The sequence below is a fragment of the Vidua macroura genome, chromosome 20, assembly GCF_024509145.1.
Source record: "Vidua macroura isolate BioBank_ID:100142 chromosome 20, ASM2450914v1, whole genome shotgun sequence".
NCBI lineage: Eukaryota > Metazoa > Chordata > Aves > Passeriformes > Viduidae > Vidua > Vidua macroura.
The window spans coordinates 7,379,977-7,400,873 of NC_071590.1; the positions used below are offsets into that span (position 1 = coordinate 7,379,977).

General features: G+C 41.2%; 1 protein-coding gene and 1 long non-coding RNA gene across 3 annotated transcripts in view; one reads left to right on the forward strand and one right to left on the reverse strand.

The window, feature by feature from the left end:
• TAOK1 (TAO kinase 1) overlaps nt 1–20,897 on the forward strand; it is a 61,149-nt gene that overhangs the window by 7,633 nt on the left and 32,619 nt on the right. The window contains exon 1 of one of the 2 annotated variants that reach the window (XM_053995795.1): nt 8,661–8,722. The exons of the other annotated variant lie outside the window; for it this stretch is intronic. The gene's annotated coding sequence lies outside the window, so the exon portion shown is untranslated. Of the gene's footprint in view, nt 1–8,660; nt 8,723–20,897 lie in introns of those variants that run through there. 2 annotated transcript variants of the gene reach the window in all.
• On the reverse strand, nt 5,730–8,060 carry LOC128817354 (uncharacterized). The gene is made up of 3 exons (XR_008440170.1): nt 8,006–8,060; nt 6,952–7,060; nt 5,730–6,087 (listed from the first exon to the last, which is right to left on the reverse strand). It is a non-coding gene; the product is annotated as an uncharacterized LOC128817354 (long non-coding RNA).

The following is a 20,897-nucleotide window of genomic DNA, read 5'->3' on the forward strand; positions in this document are numbered from 1 at the left end:
TTGGTATAATCACAATGTTTTTCTGTAGGTAGTACAAATATTTTATGTTTAAACAGAAATAGTTATAATTAATATTAATATGAGAAATGAAATGTTAATACACAAATAGAAATTTAAGCTACAGCAAAGAAATATTATCTTACATATGTGATGGTTTTATACTTTTCTCTGAATTAGCAGGATAATAATAGTAATTCTGTGCTCTGAATTTCATCCACAAATCTCAAGGTATTTCAAATGGATGATAAAGGCATGTTTTCTACATTTATGAGGTGGGGATACGGAAGTGCAGGTGGAAAAATGAGTAATTTGCTCAGCATGGCTGGTGGTGATGGGGTAGAAGAATTTGTCTCCTTGGTCCCCAGTTTGTATCAGCACCTCCCAGGTTGTAGGTGGAAGCAGAAGTGTAGGAGATGCTGCTTTGCCTGTGGAGTGTGGTAGAGCAACACAGACCTCAAAGTTCAGCAGGGCCGCTGTCTCAGATCTGCCTCTGAAAGTCTGCCTGACCTGCTGAAAATGCAGGGGATGGGGTTTCTTGTTTCATCATAGGAGCACTATGTAGATTTTTCTTACCATAATAGCAATTTAATGCTGGTCATGAATAAGCTGGCTAAATCTTGAAATTTTTAATATTCTTTGTTATTATGATGTGACTTTTTGCTGATTTTTATCTTTACATAAATCTGAAAAGGGCTTTTAATGCACTGTAAATCAGTCCATGAACTTGATGAACAACAAACTGAGTTTTTTTCATTTTTGAAGTCAGTCACGCACAGGGATAACCGGGGACTGCCTATCTAAGTAAAAAATATTCCTGTGCATATAAAATTGAAAGACTTGGGTATTGTCTGGACATTTCCATGGAGATCGTGGAGACAGAGTGTATCTTTTCACCCTGTTTGTGCAGTCTCTGCCACAGCTGAATCTCACCTTTTCTTCAGGGTCTAGTTATTGTGTAATGCAAATGCACACTGCTGTAAAAAGCTGAAAGGATTCTCACCTGATGCCCTGGGAAGGAAGAGGAGCTTCCAGCCCCCGTGCCTCTTGGGAATCCATAAGCATTGCAGAGTGAGCCATTGCTCAGCTCATCACCAGTAACTTTCATCTGTTCTAGATTCTACTGTACCTGTCTTTGCAGTGTGGGGATTCATTTAAGGCATGTCTATGCAGTAAAATAGCTGGACCTTACCTGGAAATAATAAAATGAAGAATTTTGTTGCCTCAGTCATTCTTTTAAACTAGAATAACCCCCAAAAATCATTAAAACCTTGAAGCCTGAGTACCTGTATGAAAGTGCTCAGTATTTTGGGACCTTGTTTTTCTGAGGGATTTTTGTTCCATGTTGCCACAGACACAGAGTGTGAAATTTAGCAAGCTTTCTCCAAAAGCTACTTTCATCTTTGAAACTAATGTTACCTGTGCTGGTTTGAAGTAGTTCATACTTGTTTATTATGCCTGTTGCAAAATCTACCTACCTATTTACATAGGTGTTGGGGAAGCAAGGATGATACGGAGCAGCATGAGTGGAAGGAAAGGATGGTGTGAGTTGTGATTCTACTTGTCTGCTTATTTTCTGGTTTGGAGGCAGCGAGCACCTGCTGATTTAGGGGTTTTCTGTATGTGATTTCATGCCTGTGATTAGCATTTCTAAGGACATGACACATACGGTCTCACCACTTAAATACATTCTGTAAATATGTAAACAGAAAATTACAGAGATGGTCATTGTCCGACTGTCCTGACTGGTCTCTAGAGTCAACCCAACAGGACCCAGCACGCTCCATTGGGCCCATCCAAGACAACAGAGCTCAAACTTCAAACTTAGAAGCAGAATTCCATCTTGGATTGGAGTTACCACCTGTTTTTGATGCTTCCTTAGAGGCAGTTGCTTGTCTCATTTTCCTTCCTTTTAATCACTGGGGCAGGAGATTGAGATCTTCAGATAGACACTGGAATGCACTTACTGTTTTACTGTTGGAAGTCAAATTCTATAGAAAACATCAGCTGCTTTACAGAAGCCTGTAATTGCATTTGATCCGAAATCAGCCATTTGTTAATCAGAAATCAGCCATTGTTGTGAGAGGATTTCTCAGGGTAGATGATCACAGAATGTTCTGAGTTGAAAGGGACCCACAAGGATCATCAAAGTCCAACTCCTGTGCCCCAAGAATCCCACCATGTGCCTGAGATCTTTGTTTAAACACTTCTGCCTGTGATTGCTTCCCTGGAGAGCTTGTTCAGTGCCCAAACACCTTCGGGATGAAGAATCTTTTCTAGTATTTAATGTATAATAATAACATGACATGTGAGTTCTGGGGAGGAATGTGAGATTCTCTGTGAGGGCATATTTAAAAAAATATTTTTAAAATTTAAAAAATATTTTTGGGGACAAAAACTGGAGAATAACCCCTGGTTAGCTAATGTTCCTGTTGGAGCATTGTCCCTAAGTTAATAGCAAGTCTAGGTTTGTTTTGCTGCTTTGAGGAATTATTAGTGTTCTGTCTGAACTGAGCTTGTACATAAGGTAGAGATGGCAATCTTCGTAGTTTCATGTTCAATTACCAAAAAATCACAGCAAAAGCAATCAAATGCTTTGTCACCATTGTGCTGTTCAGTAGGTATAAGTGGAACCATGTGACCACTGAATATTTAGTAACTTCCACTTCTGTAATTCTTTGTTTCTTTCCTACTTTTTGTTGTTGTTGTGAAAATTAAGTCATAAATTGTTAGAAGCAAGGAGAGTGGTCGTGTGCTATCTAGTTTGGTGTCTTAAATGGAGATTTTCTTCCAGGATTTGGCAGGTATTTCTCACTTAAAACCTGTTATTTCTTAGCTTGCCAATCATGTCAATGTGTTGGGTTCAGGTATTACATGAAGGGTAAATCTCCTTGTGACATGGAACAGTGAGTTCACATGTTCTGGCAAGGGCCTTTCCTGAGTTTTAATAAATACAGACACGGTATGAACACCTTTTCTCCACAAGAGGTGTGTTTTTATCCTGTGCAGGTGCTGCACTCTGCATGCATGCACACCTAGCAGTTCCTCTGTTCCTGGTGCAGCATGGCTCCTTGTTCTGCAGGAAGGATGCTGCTCAGAATACCTGCCTCATACAGAAAAAAAAAAACTTAAAAAGTATTCCAGAAAGAGCAGCTTCCAATTTCCTGAGTGACTTAAAACATGCTATGCTTTGCTTTATTTAATCATGGTGAAAGCCACTTGCCTTTGTAACTCCTAACCAACAATAAGACAGGTATAAACAGGCAGAAAAAATGTAGTGTTCAAGGCATCTCTAGAGGGGAGCAGTAGCTAAACACTTTTTAACTTGATTTTGCCTGGCCTGGAAAGGAGCAGGACTGTCCCCTTCCTCATTTTCATGGGCTGCTCACGTGGCCAGGGGTCTGAAGGGAATATTTGGTTACCCTCAGACCCACTGAGTTTTGAATTATCCAGAAGGCACCAGTCAGAAGCAGAGCTGGTGTTCTGAGCTCGTTTGAGGGAGAGCTGCTTCCCTCCTGTTTGGGTTTTGCTTTTTTTGTAGGTGTGATGTCATCATTCTGCGAGGTCTGCGCCGCCGCGTCCTCCAGGAAAACAAAACAGGGTGACGAGACCTGAATGTCAAATGCAAAAAACAAGCAGATCTGATTCTTCCTATCCTCCCTCCCCCTTTTTCTTTGAAAGGAGCTTTCAAGCTGACTTTATACAACAGGAATTAGCTTAATAGAAAGAGAGTGAGAGAAGCAGAGTTATTTCTTTTCAGTTCTTACTATCAAGTTCTCAAAAATAACTCCTTCCTGCCTTGCTGGAGGATGGGATGTATGTTTTGTGCCAGATGCAAATATAGGGGCACTTTATGAATATCCAAATATTCCTTGTTTCAGAGATCTTTTATCTTTTAATATAATCTTTCTCTGTTTTTGATTATTTTGTAGATATTTAAATGAGCACTGCACAGTGTCTTCTTACCATGCTTATGTGAATTTTTACCAGGGAATTATCCCATACACTTGAGCTGTTTGTATAGATATCAAGGTAGTACTAGCAGCAGCCTTCCACCAAGATTACTTTTGGGCCCTGGCCAGGGTCAGGGGAGCAGCCAAAACCAACTTCTGGGCTGATATAACCAGGATGATTTTTATTCAAGCCTTTGGAATTATATTAATATAAGAATGTATTGGAATTTTTCCTTCTTTCTGTGAGCTCTTTTGTGGCCTGGCAGCAGTTGGCTCTCATGCAGCTTGTTAGCTATACTGAGCAATACAGTTCCTGTAAACGTGGATAGGTTTATTCTTTTTCAGGGTACAGCTTTAGATATTCCCTCATTCAGAATGACTTTGCAAAATAATCTGCAGAGAGACATTTTGAGGCTTTTGGAGGCTCTAAACTGAGTATTGATAAGAGGATTGCCTGGTGGTCTCTGAGAAGCTGTCCAGATGTTGTAGGAACTTCTGGGCAGTGAGCAACACTGGAGCTGATATTTTTTGCTCTGTTATGTTCAAGAACCTTAATTATTTCTTGGTTGTTCTTTATAGCTGTGTCCCAAAAGTAAATAAGTGTTTTCTGGCATGGCCTGTTGAGCTCTCAGTAGCTCCCTGTCCAGCTGGGCTGCCTGGGTGAGCTGCATGCATGATGAGGGAGCATTTCTTGCTTTTTGCTGGTTGGTTGTTAGGGATGTATCTGCCCAAGGTATCAGGAGGTTGTCCTACTTTCCCAGTTCAAAAATCCAAGATCCTTAGATTTTATAAAATGGACACCTGATGTTCCCTTTGTTTATTAGCCAACAGGAACAGTCAGAAAATAGCTCTTCTTCTAATACAGCAATTGTTGCTTGAAACTTTGCAGTTGTTTTTTTTCCTCTTATTTGTCTGTTCCTACTGACAAACAAAAGGCATAATCCATTATTCCAAACTGCTGAAAGAGGCTTCAAATTGCCAGGTATGAAATTATGCTGCTTGTTCCGTTACCAGTAGGAAACGGCATGTGAGATGTTTCAAAACCTACAAAGGAGAAAGTTCTTTGTATGTGTGAATTTAGTATTCACAAAAGGTGTCAGATTGACAGCCATGGAGATTGTGGAGATCGGAATTTTATTTATCCCTAGAGAAGGTGCAGTGCAGACTGCAGTAGTGCAAAAATTTCCTGTATTATTCTGCCGTTCCACCCTACCTGTGCCCTTCACAGGCAGCCTCTTGGGGTGAGGAGCTCCTCCTTTCTCTGCGCCCCTTCAGGGAGCTGGCTGACAAAAGGATGTGAGGGTGGTGTTTTTGTGTCTGATGTGGGTGCTTGTCTCCTGAAATCTAAACAGATGTGGAAGGAATTTGATAACATCTACCTCTAAACAGCCACTGGAGCAGAGACAACCTTCGGCCCCCGTGTTCTCTGACTGGAGGCAGGCTGAGAGTCTTGAGGCAGATGTTAGTGGTCATGATTCTGTTATTCACCAATTTAGCTGTTCTGCAAAGATTTACCACTCTAGTATTGAAACTCTTATGCAGCCAACTTCTTCTGCTTTGTCTAAAAATGTTTGATAAATTCTCCAGGGGAATGGGAGGTTCTCTAGGAGGTGTCATGTAAGAGGAGTGTGGGGTGTGTCGTCCATTTGCCAAAATGAAAATGGAGAAAGACTACCAAGCCCTTTTTTCTGAGGGGAAAAAAAAACCCAAACAAACACAAACCCAACACCAAAACAAACCAACAGGTGACTGATTTCTAAAAAGTTCTAACACCTCTCTGGCAAGATCCCTTGTGCCACTGCTCTCTTGGAACTGTTCTTGTGACTGTCCTTGTTCCCTGATGCTTTGCTTCTTCATGTCTTGCTAGAGCCATGCCACTCCTGTCACATATTTGCAGACCATTTTAAGGAGGCCCTTCAGACCGTAGAGCTCAGTCCTGCTCCAGCTGTGCTGTGTGGTAGTAGCTTTAATCATCTCCAGCTCCCATCCTTCATTAGATGGCACGATTGCATGGCTTTGAGCAGCGTGGTTCAGCTTGGACCAAATCACTGATTGCCTTCAGATCATCCAGCATGGCTGTCCAGCATGGCCCAGGCCAGGCCACAGTCTTCTAGCCCACGTTCTGCCAGCAGGAATGCTTAAGGAGAAAAATAAGATCAATTTAACTGGCTTTTTGTTTGCAACGCTACTCCTTTATGTCTCCTGAAGATCAGGTCAGTCTTGGAAAAGTTACCTGTTGGAAGCTCCCTGCCTCACTTCCTGAAAAAGCTGAGCCAAAATCCTTTAAACAGACAGGACAGCCTTGTTTTCAGAAAGTCCAAGTGTGAGAGCTGGTTCCACCTTATCTCAATTAACCTTCTGTTTAAATGCATAGAAAATTGTTTTGTCCATTGACTGAAGCAATCAAATTATTGTTCCTCTTAGTTAAAGGGTAGGAGTGGAAATGGTTGCTAATTATTTTTTTTTCATTCATTTGCTTTTGTGAATGATTGCTGAGAACAGCTGGATTAAGTGGCTTTATGTGTGAGCACACAAAGAACCTGTGAAATATAGAGGTGTTTGCATTTGTGCTGTTGAAATAGACCAATTTCTGATTACAGTTTTCTGTCAAATTTAGGATGGATGTGTTTCTACGTGAGCTGAAATTGCCATCCCAGCCTTAAAATGCTGTAGCACATACAAGTGGCTTAAGCTCTTTCCTTCTCTCTTCAGAAAAAAGTGCTGCATTTCTTACTTAAAAGCTGAAGAGTTGGTGTATGAGAGAAAATTAAAAAAAAATACTTACAGTAAGAATTAACCCAGGTAGAATGAATCTTGGGCATTAAACCTGCTTTGTGGGCCATGTTTATGAATTGTTGTTCCAAGTATTTGCTTCGGTGCAGATGTTGACCTACCTCTTTCATCCCTTGTGTTCAGGACAATTAGTAATACTACCAAACCAGAAAAGATACAGATAATTTTTTTTAAAGCAAGTTCTTGGAGAAATGGTGTAGTCATTTACCTTCTGTGTGTGCAGAATGATGTATCAACTCAACCTTTTTCTCTAGTGGAGAGAGGCAGTCATGCACAAGCATGTCTAAGTCCATGGTTTGATGGACTCTTTAGGAAGCCTGTAAGGAGAGATGTGCTGAATGTGCTGGGCGTGTTCCACTGCAGTGGATTCAACTCCTGACTCCACGCTGCTTGCAGGTGCTGGTGTTCAGGGAAAACACAGCACTTAAGCATTCCGTGCATGTGTCTTCCTCCTAGCAATATATTTATGTGTATAAAATAATGCTATAGGCAGGTAAAGTATAAAGGTTAATTTGTTTATTTAAGTTCCATCAAGATGGAGACTGTATTTGCCAAGCACTTCCTTAAATGGGGGCGTATTCCCTAGTGGGACCCATCTTTGTAATGCAGTGGCAATAAGAGGGTGAACCAGCACTGAGTGTTGCTGAGGCATCTTGCAGCTCCTAGTGCTGGAGCAGGCAGTTATCCCTGGAGAGCAGCAGAAGATGCTCCAGCCCTGGACTGTGAGAGATCAGAAGGACTTTTTCCTGCAAGAGAGGCTCCCCTTGTTTCCAGTTCCTAGACTGTCAGGAATCTGTCCTGTGTTCAGTGAATCATTCCTGGAGAGCACTCAGGCAGTGTGGAGGAGGAAAATGCCTGGTGTGAATGCAGGAGGTATAAAAGTCAGATGAGAGGGGAGAGATAAGAATATGTCAGGACAGAGTACAGTGAAACTGGGACTGCAGAGGGGTCAGAGAGAAAGGAGCTGGAGCTGATGGAGAACTGGAGCTGGAGGTTTGCAGGAGAGGTGACTTGGGAGCCTGGGAGATGGGGAGGGAGGCAGCAAAAGAAGATGGGTTGGCAAGGGAGATGGCAGTCTGAATTCTGACACTTTCTAATTTTGGAATGCTTGCCTTTGTAACCTTAATAATTTTGTTCTAATACACCAGATACAAAAATTGCATTATATGTTCTGAGGAATGTGGTTACTATGGTAATGGGTATATAAGTACATAAGAGATGAGATGTCAGCAATCAGAACAGCTGTAACGTAGCACGCAAACCTGTGACTACCAGAATTTGGGAAGCAGGCCCTTAAAAACTTCTCCTGCTTCAGTGTCATTTCTCACTGCCAGGATGTGTGTTCCTGTGTGAAAGTGACATCAGAGCTTCTACAACAAATCTTCCGGGGCTTTGGAATTTCAGTAGACATGCCCAAAAATTCTGGGTAAACAGACCATGTACCTCCCTTCTGTGGCAGGATTGGGAGGTCTCTGTTCCCACCCAGCTGCTGGAAATGCTGGACAGACCACGAGCATGTGGGATGGGAGCAGGCTGCTGCTGCCCTCTGCTCTGGCTCCTGCCTCCCTGATTGCTCAAAGGTCAAGGCTGGCTGAGCCATGGATGTGGGATTCATTCCCAGTATCACACAGCCAGTTTTCCCCTCCCCACTGCTGGTACCTTGTCTAGGTGGATTTGGGGCAGTGCAGCTGGTACCTGGTAAAGTCTGTGCCAGAAGCCATTGTGTTTGTTATGGCAGTTTGGTGAGGGTGAGATCTTGCCCAGCCATAGCAGCTGGGGAAGATGATGGGGGAACAAGAGCATCCTTGGGAGTGTCAGGCAGGAATGTGGGGCAGCTGTTGACACAGGAGTGGAAAGGATTGTGGTTCTTGCACACTTCTGATCCCCTCCTCCATCTGCAGCAAGGATATGTTTCCCGTGCCCACCCACATATCTGATTGAAAAGCCATTTCTGCAGTGTTTCCCATGGCTGGGGACAGGTGAGTTATGAGGATTATCCTCAACAGGACATGGTTGTTGGAGAGCTGATGGAACAAGCAGTGTCCAGGCTGGATGAGTACTGCAAGTACAGTCCATCCTATGTAGGTGTGGGTCAGGACACCACAGGGCACAGCAGCATGATGGAGATTTCTTAAAGCCAAGCATAGTGTTATGTGTAAGGATGAGTTGGTCCTAGTGAGGAAATGTGGGCTGCAGGGAAGCTGCTGGTAACTTTTCAAGGTCCAGTCTTCAGACAATTTTAAGTGGTATTTTAGTCTCGATGTACATGTGAAAGGACTGTGTTAATGGAATTTGCTGTGGAGAGCTGGGGGATATTGTCCAGAGGAGGGCTGGAGTCTGTGGCAGGACTGAATGAGCTGGAGGATTTGCAGTATGGAGACCTAAATGGAATAGTGCAAAGTGAATGGTCAGGCAGTAACAAGTATATAATAACATACAGAATATATAGAGATACATTATTATATATAAAGATCTGAAATAGCAAAATATGGCTTATCGGTTAGAAATGGAAAGATGCAAAAGACTTGAATATATCCCTTGATACCATAGTGATTTTTAAACTTTAGTGCTATATATCTAGGAAATAAGCAGATGTGGAAAATGGTGGTGGAGGATTTTTAAAAAAAACTTCATTTGGGACAGATGTGAGGAAGGGCTGTTAGGATGGTCTGGGAGGTCAGTTCTCTCTCCTGCGTCATAAAGGGAGACAAAACTGGCTTTTTTCAGCTAACAGGCTTAAGGAGACAGTGTTCTATCTCTCCATGTGCTTATCCCTCAGTATTGAAATGGGAAGAAAACTCTTTAAACACTAACACCAGTGTGGGAAAAAGAGTAAGGAAGGCAGTGTAAACTTACAGTAATAAACCTATAAATCATTCTTAATCAGTTCTTAATCTTAAACTAGTTCCTAATCAAAATAGGAGTGGGGTTCTGGAGCAGCCTTGTAATCAGAGTGGTGGTTTCAAGAAGTTCTCAGGAGTTGCTTATTATTTGATGATTGGATTCTATTATAAAGTTGCTTAAAATAGCAGGAGCAGGACTTAATTGGACCTTCAGTCCTGTGATTTTAACAATTCAATTGAGACATACTCTGTATATCTGAGCCACAAATTGTTTTGTGTATTAGTTGAAATGAGCATTTTCCCCATGAAAGCAGATAAAACTCATCAAATTAAAAGGGTATGCTTGTTATCTTAATACATATGGAAAACTATTTTTTGTTTTAAGTGAAAAGCATAAAGAGAAGGGATTCGGACCTTGCAGAAACCAGTGGTGAGGCATTTCTTCTAGTAGGTAGAATAGTAAAAAAAGGGGATTTTTAAAAATTTGTTTTTGTTTAGTTTTGGTTGTTTGCCTCTTCCCCTTGTTGTATGCTGTGTAGGAAATGGTTCTGCTTAGTCATGTGAAGACTAGAAAAAAAAATAACCTGAGCTGGAGTAAAGCAAATTGCCATGACTTTGGGGAATTCCAGCAGGAAAGGAGGTGCTCACGGGCTCTAGAAACCTGTGACATAATTGCTCATTAAAGCTACCCCATTTATGGGTACAGATAATCTGGTAGCACAGATTTAACAGCTATAAAAGGTTTTAAACTCCTTTGAAGCTGAAATATGTTTGAACCCCTTTTTGAATGTGCTTTAAGTTACAAACATAGGTATGCAGCTATAAATCCTTGCTGCACTGCCAGTGTCTGTGCTGCAATGGTCACTCCTAAAGGACAGACTAATCTTTCACTGGTCATCTGTTCTGACAGGGCTTCTCTGCCTGTGCCCAGTGCTGAAGGGCCATCACATACATGCACCTTCCTAGAACCTCTCCTTATTTCCCTGCAGCCTTTCAATAAACCTTTTTTCTATTTATGATAGTAATCCTGTATTTTATAAAATCCTGTGTTAAAAGAATTTTACCTTTTTCATAACAAGACATGTTTTGATGGTGCTTGTTTGACCTTAGGAGAATAGCAACATCAAAATTGTCATCCAGGTTTTGATACCTCGCCTGTCTGGTCTTATCTGCTGTCCCTGGCAGTGGTGACAACCTGGGCACTTTGGAAGCAGTGCCAGGAGCATCCAGGAATACCTTACCTGACCTGGCCGTGGATGTTCTTACTCATGTAAATGTCTGGTTTAAAAAGCAGTGTTTCCATCTCTTGGGCTCAGTGCCTCACTGTCATTTCTGCAGGTTAATTTTTCTGTTTATACCTTGATTGGTTGAATTCCTTCACTCTGTTATAAACATGTTGCTCTTAAAGTTTATGGCCTCTCCCTTTGTTTTTGAAGTCTGAGCACTTATCATGACCTTCTTATTTATGTTTTTTAACTACCCTTACACCTTTCTGCTCAAGCTTGGTTTGTCTTTTTTGGCATTTACAACTTCCCATTTCTAAGGCTTTTTTTACTGTACTTCCATTTTACTGCTATATGTGAATGAAGAATAATCTCCAGCCATGGCAGAGATTCTTCAAGTACTGTCAGAAATTCTGTATTATTTTTTCTGATGGATTCTTCATCTTGTTTTTTTAAAAAACCCAGTCTGACGTTGTCTTTGGCATAATTATGCAATAATTTCTGCTGAGTTTTCTGCAGCAGGCTCAGCTTCTGAATTATGTTTAGTTTAAGAGTAGATGTTTGCTTTATGGTTCTTTACTTTTTTGGCCTTTAATCTCCTATCTTATTGCTCATTCATACTCTTTTTTAAGGTTCCTGTGTACTTTTTGATGCTGTCAGCTGCCCTAAATAAAACATGTCATGTACCTTTCCCTCCCATCCAGATCTTAAGTGCAGATATTATGCTGGATTCACACATTCTCTGTGGTCACTCTGGTTGCAAGAGTCTTTTCTCTTGTTCAAAATGTAATGTAATTATTATCTGACCTCTTGCTTTTTTTAGTTTCATATCAATTCAGAGGTGATGATTCTGTTCTCCACCTATGACTAATGCTCACAGTAATTTTGTGCACTTTTTCCACTTCTTTTTGAATATCCTTTTGAGTTGTTCTGTTCTTTTAATGACATATAGTCTAGTGCATAAATGGTTCATTTTCTGCTTCTTAGTGTAGCACAGTCACCAAGTGATTAGCATGCTGCTCCCACTAATTAATAGTTCAGTTAATTCTTCTGTTCACTTTGGCTGCAGCCGTTGTTGGGAGCTTCTGGAGCAGCAGCAGCTGCTGGAAGGGGACAGCAGCTGTGACAAAAGCTGTACGTCACTCTGGAGCTACGTCAGACTTTAGGGCAGCTGCTTCCTCGTCCCCATAGGTCAGTAATGTTTAATTTAAGTCTTTATGGAAGGACCAGCTGTCTTGGTCTGTGACAGCACCTTACCTTATACCCAGTTATCTTCTTTGTGCAGGTTATTTACTTTCTCTCCTCTTCCCTTGTTCTCCTGTGTGGTTTTTTGTCAGGCTGGGTGATCCCCCGAGGCTTCTCGCTGTTGGTTTGTAAGATTGTTCCTACAGAATCTCACAGAGTTCTGGATTTTTCTGTTTGTGTTTGGCTTTATTTTCTGCCTCAGATTCTTCGTACTGCCATCAGATTTGCCAGGTTTATACTTGCTCAAATAAGAATCTGACCTGTGGACTGGAGGGTTGGACACAGCTTCTTGCAGGAGTGGGAGTGTTCTTCTGCACTCCAGGGAATTCATTTGCAAGCTCAATTTAAACATTTTTTCTTTTTTTTACTGATTGACCAGAAAGACTTTGAATTGCTTTCTTTCAGGCTTCTTTTCTAAAACTATGGTGATACTGCCACTTTTTAATTACTTCTTTTCTCAAGGGTAATTATCTATGTTGTGAGCTTTAGTAGCTTATTTCTGAGTTATTTATGCTGAATCCAAAATAGCTAATTTGCTTACGTTTACTCTATTTATTGTTCTGGGACAGAATTGCTTAGGGGTCAAGAAAAGGTTTCTTTAAACTCAAGTCCCATTAGGATATCTGACTAATTTTTTTTATGGGCAGCTGGAGTTTCCCAGTATTTTTGCCTCTAGACTTAATTGACTCTCATCAACTGGCCTCTTGCTAACCTCTTCCTGGCCAGTGTGCTGCCAGCACAGCATCTCCCACACTGGATCCCTTATAACATTGGATATATATAACACTGGATCCCAATATAACATCTCCTTGGTTGGAGAGACGTGGCCATGGAGAGCTGGCTGTAGGTGATGCACTCACAGAATGTTTATTAATGTGATGCTTTACGTTAATAAAGGAAAAAAGTTGGCAACGATTGCAAACTTACTGAATTGCAAAAGGAGGACAGAAGATTTCATTTTTTCCAGTTGCCTTCCTCATAGCTTTGCTAGCCTAAGGAATCACTAATTTTAGAGCTGACCTTCTTAATAAATGTACCAGAACTATCACAAGCAAAGACATCCAGGAGATGTTAGTGTTGAACATGTCAAGGAATGGTGAGCACTTCTTGATCTCATGGGATATTCTGCTTTAAATAGTAGGGGGGAAAAAAAAGCAAGATGCTTTTTTGCATTAATTTTTCTCAACTGCATCAGTATTGTCTTTTATATGTGTTGTTTAAGTGGTAGGGTCAGTGGTAGATTTGGTGTGAATGATATTGTAAAAATTGCCAGTTAACAAAACTAATATTTTCAAGAGGACAGGTAGTGTTAGGAATGTTTGTGTTTGCTTATAACTGACATATGAAACCTGTCAAAGGAGATTTAGTTTGTTCATAACATCTTGTCTTTAACACAAGAACACACTTACCCAGTTAGTTATCTTTTAAATTCTTAGAAAACTTGAAAGATTGTGGAAATAATTAAAAATAAATATTTACACCCAGCCCAGAAACACAGATCTTGGGCTTGTCAGAGAAGGTTTGGGAAATACAACTTTCTGACCCTTTCGTTAGTGACATTCCTGGAAAGTAAACACCCAAGCAGAACAGCTCAGTGGGATCAGAAAGTATGCTGGGGTAAGTAATTCAAGGAGTTGATGATGGACATTTTAGTGTCAGAATCTTGAGAGGAAATCAAAGTAAGGCACAGAGTCTACAAGTACACGTATAAGAGAAATGCAAGCAGTGCTCGAACATAAAAGTGTCTTCCTGAGGCTATTCTGTGAAAAAGTATAATGAAAAAAAAAAAAAACAGAGGTAGAAAAGCAGAGAGAAAAAGAAAAAAAAAGCTGCAAAGAGGTTTTTTCAGGATAGAACCATTCCTCAAAAATCTCTTAAAAATAAATTGAAAAGGGAATCTTACAGGAATGGTTGGCTTGTTCCTTGTCAGGTGAAGAAAGGAGGGACTGAGTGGGGAAGAAAAGCCTGTTTGAACATAGATGCTCACACGGGCAAAAAATTGCAAGAATTCACTGTAATATCCAGGTGCAGATTCATCTTATCCTTCTAATCTATTCCTTCTAGAAATACCTAGGTGAGGGAATGTGAAAGATGAAGGGGACAGCATTTCATGCCTGTTCTTTGCTGAACTCCTATGGAGAAGGATCTCTGTTCCTGTGTGGGAAGCAGAACTTTGTTACTGAGCTGTATGTGGGCTTAGAGACCACGTGCAGTGCCCTTGCTCCTGTAAGGCAAGTGATGGAAGTGTCCAGCATGGCTCTAAGATCTCACCTGCTTCAGGCTTTGGCAGCAGAAGGGTCTCCTCACTTGGAGATGAAATGATTCTGTCTTTTCCTTCCCCTGGAGACTGGCAGAAAACAAAGGAGAATCTCATGTACATGAGCTTGGTGTGAAAAGCAATGTGGAAAAGAATCTCAGTGGGGCTTCCATGCTCCGCAGGTACCTTCCACAATCCAGTTTGCTCATCCCATTCCAGGTGGTTTTGTTCTGCTTGTAGTTGGCATTATTTTAGGATGATCAGTTTGGTGACAGCTTTTTGGATATTTTTCTGAGTATTTAACATTTTTTCTAACTGTTTCGTGTAGAATGTCATTCATCTGCACCTCCCTTTTCCTTAATGACTGACAGCCCTGGTGGATCCAGTGTGGAGAACAAGTGTACTGAAAAGAATGATTTTAAGATCATTAAGAGAAAGGCAAGTTCATTACTTTGTCAGCATTTTTTTGTCTGAGCTGCAGCTCACGACTGAGTGGTAAAAGTAAGTTAGCAGGATCCCAAGGGAGATGTTCCTGAGTGCCCTTTGTCCCCTTTGCAGGGCATGAGAGAAGTTAAATGCCCCTTGCTGCATCTCCAGCCTTCTCTTGTTTCATTCCTGGGGTTTTTTGGGGGTTTTTTTTGGTTGGTGTTTTTTGTTTGTTTGTGGGGGTTCTTTTCTTTTTTTTTTTTTTTTTATCCCCTTAATTGCCACTCTAGGAAGAATTCCAAATTGCAGAACTAGGAGGAGAAAAAATAACATGTTGTTAGCTTGGTGGGAGAGGCTTAGCCAAGTGCACAAGGAGTCTGTGATATGGGGTTTTGCATGAGTCAAGGGACTACAATTCCTGTCTGTTCTGGGAGGTTTGAGGTGCTGATGGACCTTCCATTGTGACAGTCACTGGAACACAACTGTCTTGATGCCATCTGCCTGGGGTCACTGAGGGTGGACAGGAAGCTGATTCTTAGCTATTCAAGGAAACAGCCACCTTCTGCTGTGAGCAGAATAACTCTCCTTCCATGTGTTCAGAGCATGTTAAGGCCCTTGAGAATTCCTCTGCTTTTGTCAGAACAGGAAAAAAACGGGCTGACTGGGTGGAGCACAGCCCGGGTTAAAAGAGGTTCGAAGAAATGCAAAGCAATAAAACCCAGTGTATAGTTTTGACGGGTTTGCTGGAAGGAGGAATGTGGTGCAGTGATCAGGAATGTGCTTTCCCAGGAACCCTGGAGGACCTGATGAAAGGGAGTCCCTCTGTGTTTGCTGAGCTGTGCAGAAGGATGGGTACAATCTTGAATCTGACAGTATCACACTGGCTGCAGATTCCCTGAATTTCAGTGAAGCCAGCAGAACTCCTTCTATCTGTGCCCTTGTGGAAAGGCCCCACCACTGGCTGGCACCTGGCTTTTGGGAACAGTAAATAAAGTGATAGGACCTCTAGTGGGTAATTCCTGCCCTTTATCTTTCTGGGTAAGGTAACTCCATGCATAGAATTTGTCAGGCTAAACTTTTAAAGACTGATTTAAATGCAGATCATAAAATAAAGTCAAGGTTAAGTGGCATCATTCCTAAAGTCACATATATCAGCACTGCCTGATGGTTGTTCATGTCTTCTGATGCTGGACCTTCATCATCTTTTCTGCTGTGTTCCCATAAACTGTACAGCCCTTCCACTTCCCATTCCAGGTTAAATTCTTATTTTTCTTAGAATGCTTTCATCTTTTTCATCTTGCAAGCTTTTATTCAGAGTTTATAGAAATGGAGAGTGATTTGTCTGCTGCTTCCAAAAGAATTTGTGCTTTCAGGTCAAGTATTCAATACTATGGAGAAACTTTAAAGATTCTTTATTTTAAGCATTCTTTAAATTCTGAAATTCTTTATTTTAAGCATTCTTAAAATCTGTTCATTCTTTAGGCATGCTTACTATCTAGCTCTTACTTCGGGCATAATTGCAAGTAAAATAAAAAAAAATGAAAGTGGGTTCTTTCAATAGTTTCAGTTTATCATATTTAGGATACTTGTGGAAATTTTCAGTGTCAGCTGGAAGCCATTCAGGAAATTTTTAATAGTGTGTTGAGAGGGTAATTTAATCTCAGCTTCATACACTCCCTGGATCTGACCCATATGCAAGTAAGAGAAAATCCCTTTTCCCATTTTTGATAGTTGCATGATGACACTCATTCCCCATCTTATTTGATGCTTGTGCATTAGAACATCCCAGAGAAAATTACACTAAGATTTAGCGACTGTTTGCACTACCAGCAATGCAGATTCTTAAAAAAATCTAAATATTATTTTGTAAATGAAGTTATATTGTGGTGGGGAGTTGTTTTTTTTTTAGTGGTGTGAGGAGTGTTTTTGTTTCTTATTTTATTACTTTGAGTAAGAAGATCTGCAAAGAACCAGTAGTTTTTTGTGTTGAATATTCACTTTTTAGTCTTTGCTGTTAGTGTCAGCTGTGAAGATCATAGGGGCTGTAACTGGTCTCCTGCTTGGTTTGTTTGTTTTTAAAGTGTCATATATATTCTATCAGGGAAAAACACACAATGTAGGTATTTTGACAGCAAAGAGAAGTTTTTATAGATGTTACTGTGCTAAGTGTATGGGATACCAGATGATTATAACATAAAACAAGATTTATGTCTCGAATTGTAAATAACTTTGTTTATAGTTCAGTAATAGAGGACAGCTTTCCTGTTGGCCTCCACAGCCATTGTGGAAGTTTGTGTGGCTCGTGTTCCCAGTGAAATGGGAAGACACAGGATGATGGATGCAGAAATCTGTTTGTTGTTTCCATTTTGTGCTCACATGGTATTTGTTTAGCTCTGGTTCTCATATTCTTGTTGGATGTGTTAGTTCCTTAAAATGTCATTTGTAGGGACAAAGCATGCTGCTCTTCAGTGCTAATCATCTCCAATCAAGTGTGTGGTGTAATTTGGTTTCTGCAAACTTTTGAACTGTCTTAAGGAACTAAAAATGCTTTACTGTATCTCATGGTTAGTGTAACCAAGTACCTTCTAGTCAGTGTCACTCGCTGAGGTGGTCTGAATGGGAACTTGAGAAATAATATGGACAGGTGATAATCTTAGTGTGTGAGTCCCTTCTTTTCTGCAGGGAAGGCCAAGCACATTCTCTTAGAACATTGGTGTATATTACCTGAAAATGGTTATCTGTGACACTGACTGCTGTCAGAGAGTTTAGTGTAGTGTGGACAGATTTTAATTTCTCTGAGGTCTCCGTAGCATAAGGCTGAAATATGCACTTGAATTATGCCAACTGACCATTTCGAGCTTTACTTGTTCTACTCTGCAGCATCCCAGGGGATGTTAGTCACAGGGGTGGGTCTTACTTGAGCTTGAGATGACATGGCAGAGAACAGGTCTTACCCCATCCTCATCTTCAGCTTTCTTGTGTCAGAGGTTCAAGGGGTGTGTGTGCACCTTTTAATATAGCCATGATTACAGGGATGTAACATCTTATCGATTCATAGACTTTTGTGGATGTGTGCATGTGGTTTCTGCTAACTGATAGTTGTTCAGATGAAAGTAATTTGATAAAACATTTTGGCCTGTAGTCAGTGTCATTTACACCAGTAATGGTAGCCACTAAATGTAGTGAGTTCAGACTACTGTGTGGAAATAGAGCTGGGTCAGTCCTGTGCCTTGGTCATTCCCTGGTTTGCTTTGAATCTTTCCCATGTTCCTACACCACCTTACTGGTTAAGAGAGAAGTCCTGATAGTTGTGTTTATGCAGGCAATATTCTCTTTTCGTATGAGTGACACCTAGGGGAAAATGTGGGTTTATTTTTTCTAATTTTAGCAGCCTGCAAGGTGGCCTGTAGGTAGTCACACAAAGTCGGAGGGTGCTGTATCCTGTTTGCAGTGCCTGTTCCCTAGGCCAGAGGCAGGATCCAGCCACCTGATCTGATCTAAAGTGAGATGATCAGTCCCATCTACTGGGAACAACTGTATTTAACAGTATAGCTGCACCAGTCCAAAAATGCTGTAGTGAATAGACTGCACTGGTGGAAGAATGTAAAATACCCAAGTGCAACATGACTGTACTTCAGAAAACCAGCTGCCTGCTGGTGTGTGATTTAATTTTCAGTGCAGTTTAGTTGTAGGGTTGATTTTTTTGTTTTAATCCTAAGTCTCGCCTGTATTTTTAATACACTTAAAATAATGCAATGGCTGCTTTGCGTGCCACTTCTCCTGCTTTCCATTTCCCCACAGCATTCAGGTGTCATTACCGCAAGGCAGGAGGCAGAGCTCTGCTGCTGGCACTGCTGGGCTTTGGCAGGCAGTTCCTGTTATCTGGGTAAAAAGAAGAAGGAATTTAATATTGTAGCATCCATAAAAATTGGAGCACTTCATTAAGCGAGACTGTGCAAAGCTTTCTTATGGATGGAATTTACATTAATGCATTTTACTGCTCCATATGAGGAGATCAAATGATAAGCACAGTGTCATGTACACCTTTGCAACTATTCTGTTAAATAGATTTTAATACTTAATCATTCTTTTTCTCATGCATTTCAAAGCAGCAATTATTTCCAAGGATAAAGATAATGAAATTTTTCTTGATGTTCTCAAGAATAAAGGGGAAAAAAGTGTATTTTAAGGTGTATCACGGTAGGTGAGGAGTTCTGCTCTGTCCCGTCCCACGCCTGTGTGTGTTGTCAGTGGGCCTGGTAGGAGTTTCAGCTGCAGGAAGAAATGTTCCTGTTGATGACATTTCAGAGGCATGCTCAGAGAGGATGCCAAGAACGAGTCTGGTGGCTGGTTTGGCATGGGGGGTCGGTGGGGAGGGGGAGAAGGCTGTAATCCATCTCAGCTGCGAGCGCAGGGTTTTCCCCTCGCGCTGGCTCTCACACGCACGCCCGCTCACGGGGACATGTGACTTTTGGCCATATTAGCAGGTTTATCCAAGCCTAGCCCCTCTGACTAACAGATGTAGGGAAAAGGGCATTCTGGGATTGCAGCAGTTGCTTTTGAACAACAATGTCCTTTTTGTAAGAATCTGATGCTTCTTAAAAGATGGAACATGACATCATTACCGTCGATCCAAGAAACATTCCTTCAATAATACTGAGTGTGCTCTGGTTATCAGCTCCCTTCCCCCAGCTCCTTTCTCTTGCTTTTCTGACATGCTTTTTGTCTATTGTTTTGTTGGGGGCTGTAAATGTGAAACAGTTGTCTTTCAGTGTTATGTGCTTGCTAGAGCTGGAATCAAGTGGAATATTGCTGATATACGAAAAAGAAGGAAAAATAACAAAACCCCCACTTTTCCTTCAGCTTTCATAAATGTAGTGTGCTTCAGGTATGGGCTGAGCTAGAGCTAATTATTTCCCTTCCCACACAGTATTAGTTGCAGTGTTATGCAAGGGAAGGTGGGGATATCTCAGTCCCATTCCTGTGCATCCCACTCGGCCTCACTGGCAGCTGTGTGCAGATGCTGGTTGTTCCAAGGCTCCTGCAGTGATCCTGCATCGATAGGAAATGTGTGAGTGCTCAGCAGTGCAGTGTGGCAGAGTTGTGAGCAGCTGCATATTTTCTGTTTGTGTGTATATGTTCTTCTACTTGGTCCACCTCTGGGATTTCAGTGTCAGCTTTTCCTTATCCCCTGAGAGCAGGCTATCACGTAAACACATTCTGGGTTGCATTATAAATCTCTTTGAATGCTGACTGCTTGGAGGAAAATGCTGGATTTTGCTTCCCGTCTGTGCTTTCTCTCTCCCATGCGTGTCTTCCTCAGAAAAACTGGAGTCTCCTGTGGAGTTTACAGCCAGGTTCATCTTGGCTGTGAAACACAGCCAGGCTCTGCAGCAATGCTGGGAGGTCTCTAACAAGGAGCAGGCAGGCTGTGGCACATGCTGCAACTCTCCAGAGAAGAGAACCACTGAGCACAAACATGCAGGAATATGTCTTTTTCCATCCTTGCAGGAATTGCTCTGCAGGGACTGGAAAACAAATGATTCATTGATGGTCTAGAGGCTTGGAGAAAGGTGGAGTTGGTAGTGTCCAGAAAGGGAGGAGAAATGGACAGGGCCTTCTGATGTGTTGTTTAAACTCAGGTTTGTTGTCTTTCACATCTTCATAATGGAAATAAACCTCAGACTTCTTTAAAAAACAAATTTGAGATACGAAATAGAAATTTTAAAAGTGCAAGTCTTGGCCAGACAGATTTTTTTGGAAAGAAGCAAGATGTGTGATTAACTGCCAGTGACAGAATTGCTTTTATGAGTGATGATTTATAGGGATTTGATAGGAAATCCTAATACCTCCCTTTAAGAGGAAAAGAAAAGGGTTTTTTATTTGTAGTGGTTTTTTGGCATCACCTGTTCTAATGATACAGTAAGATTTTAGCACAACTTAACAGTATACTTTTATTTTGGATAAATTCCAAGACACAAAGCTTGTAGTAAATGAAACTGAACTCATGGTGCAGACAGAAAGAATTTTATACATTCCCAGTTGTGTCTGAAGTTGCAAGTTCCTCTGAAGAAAGTGTTTGCCAATGGCCTATTGTCCATTGTCTCATGTGCCAATCAGAATTTAAATGTCTGTTTGCCTGTGCTGAAGCGGAGCAGAA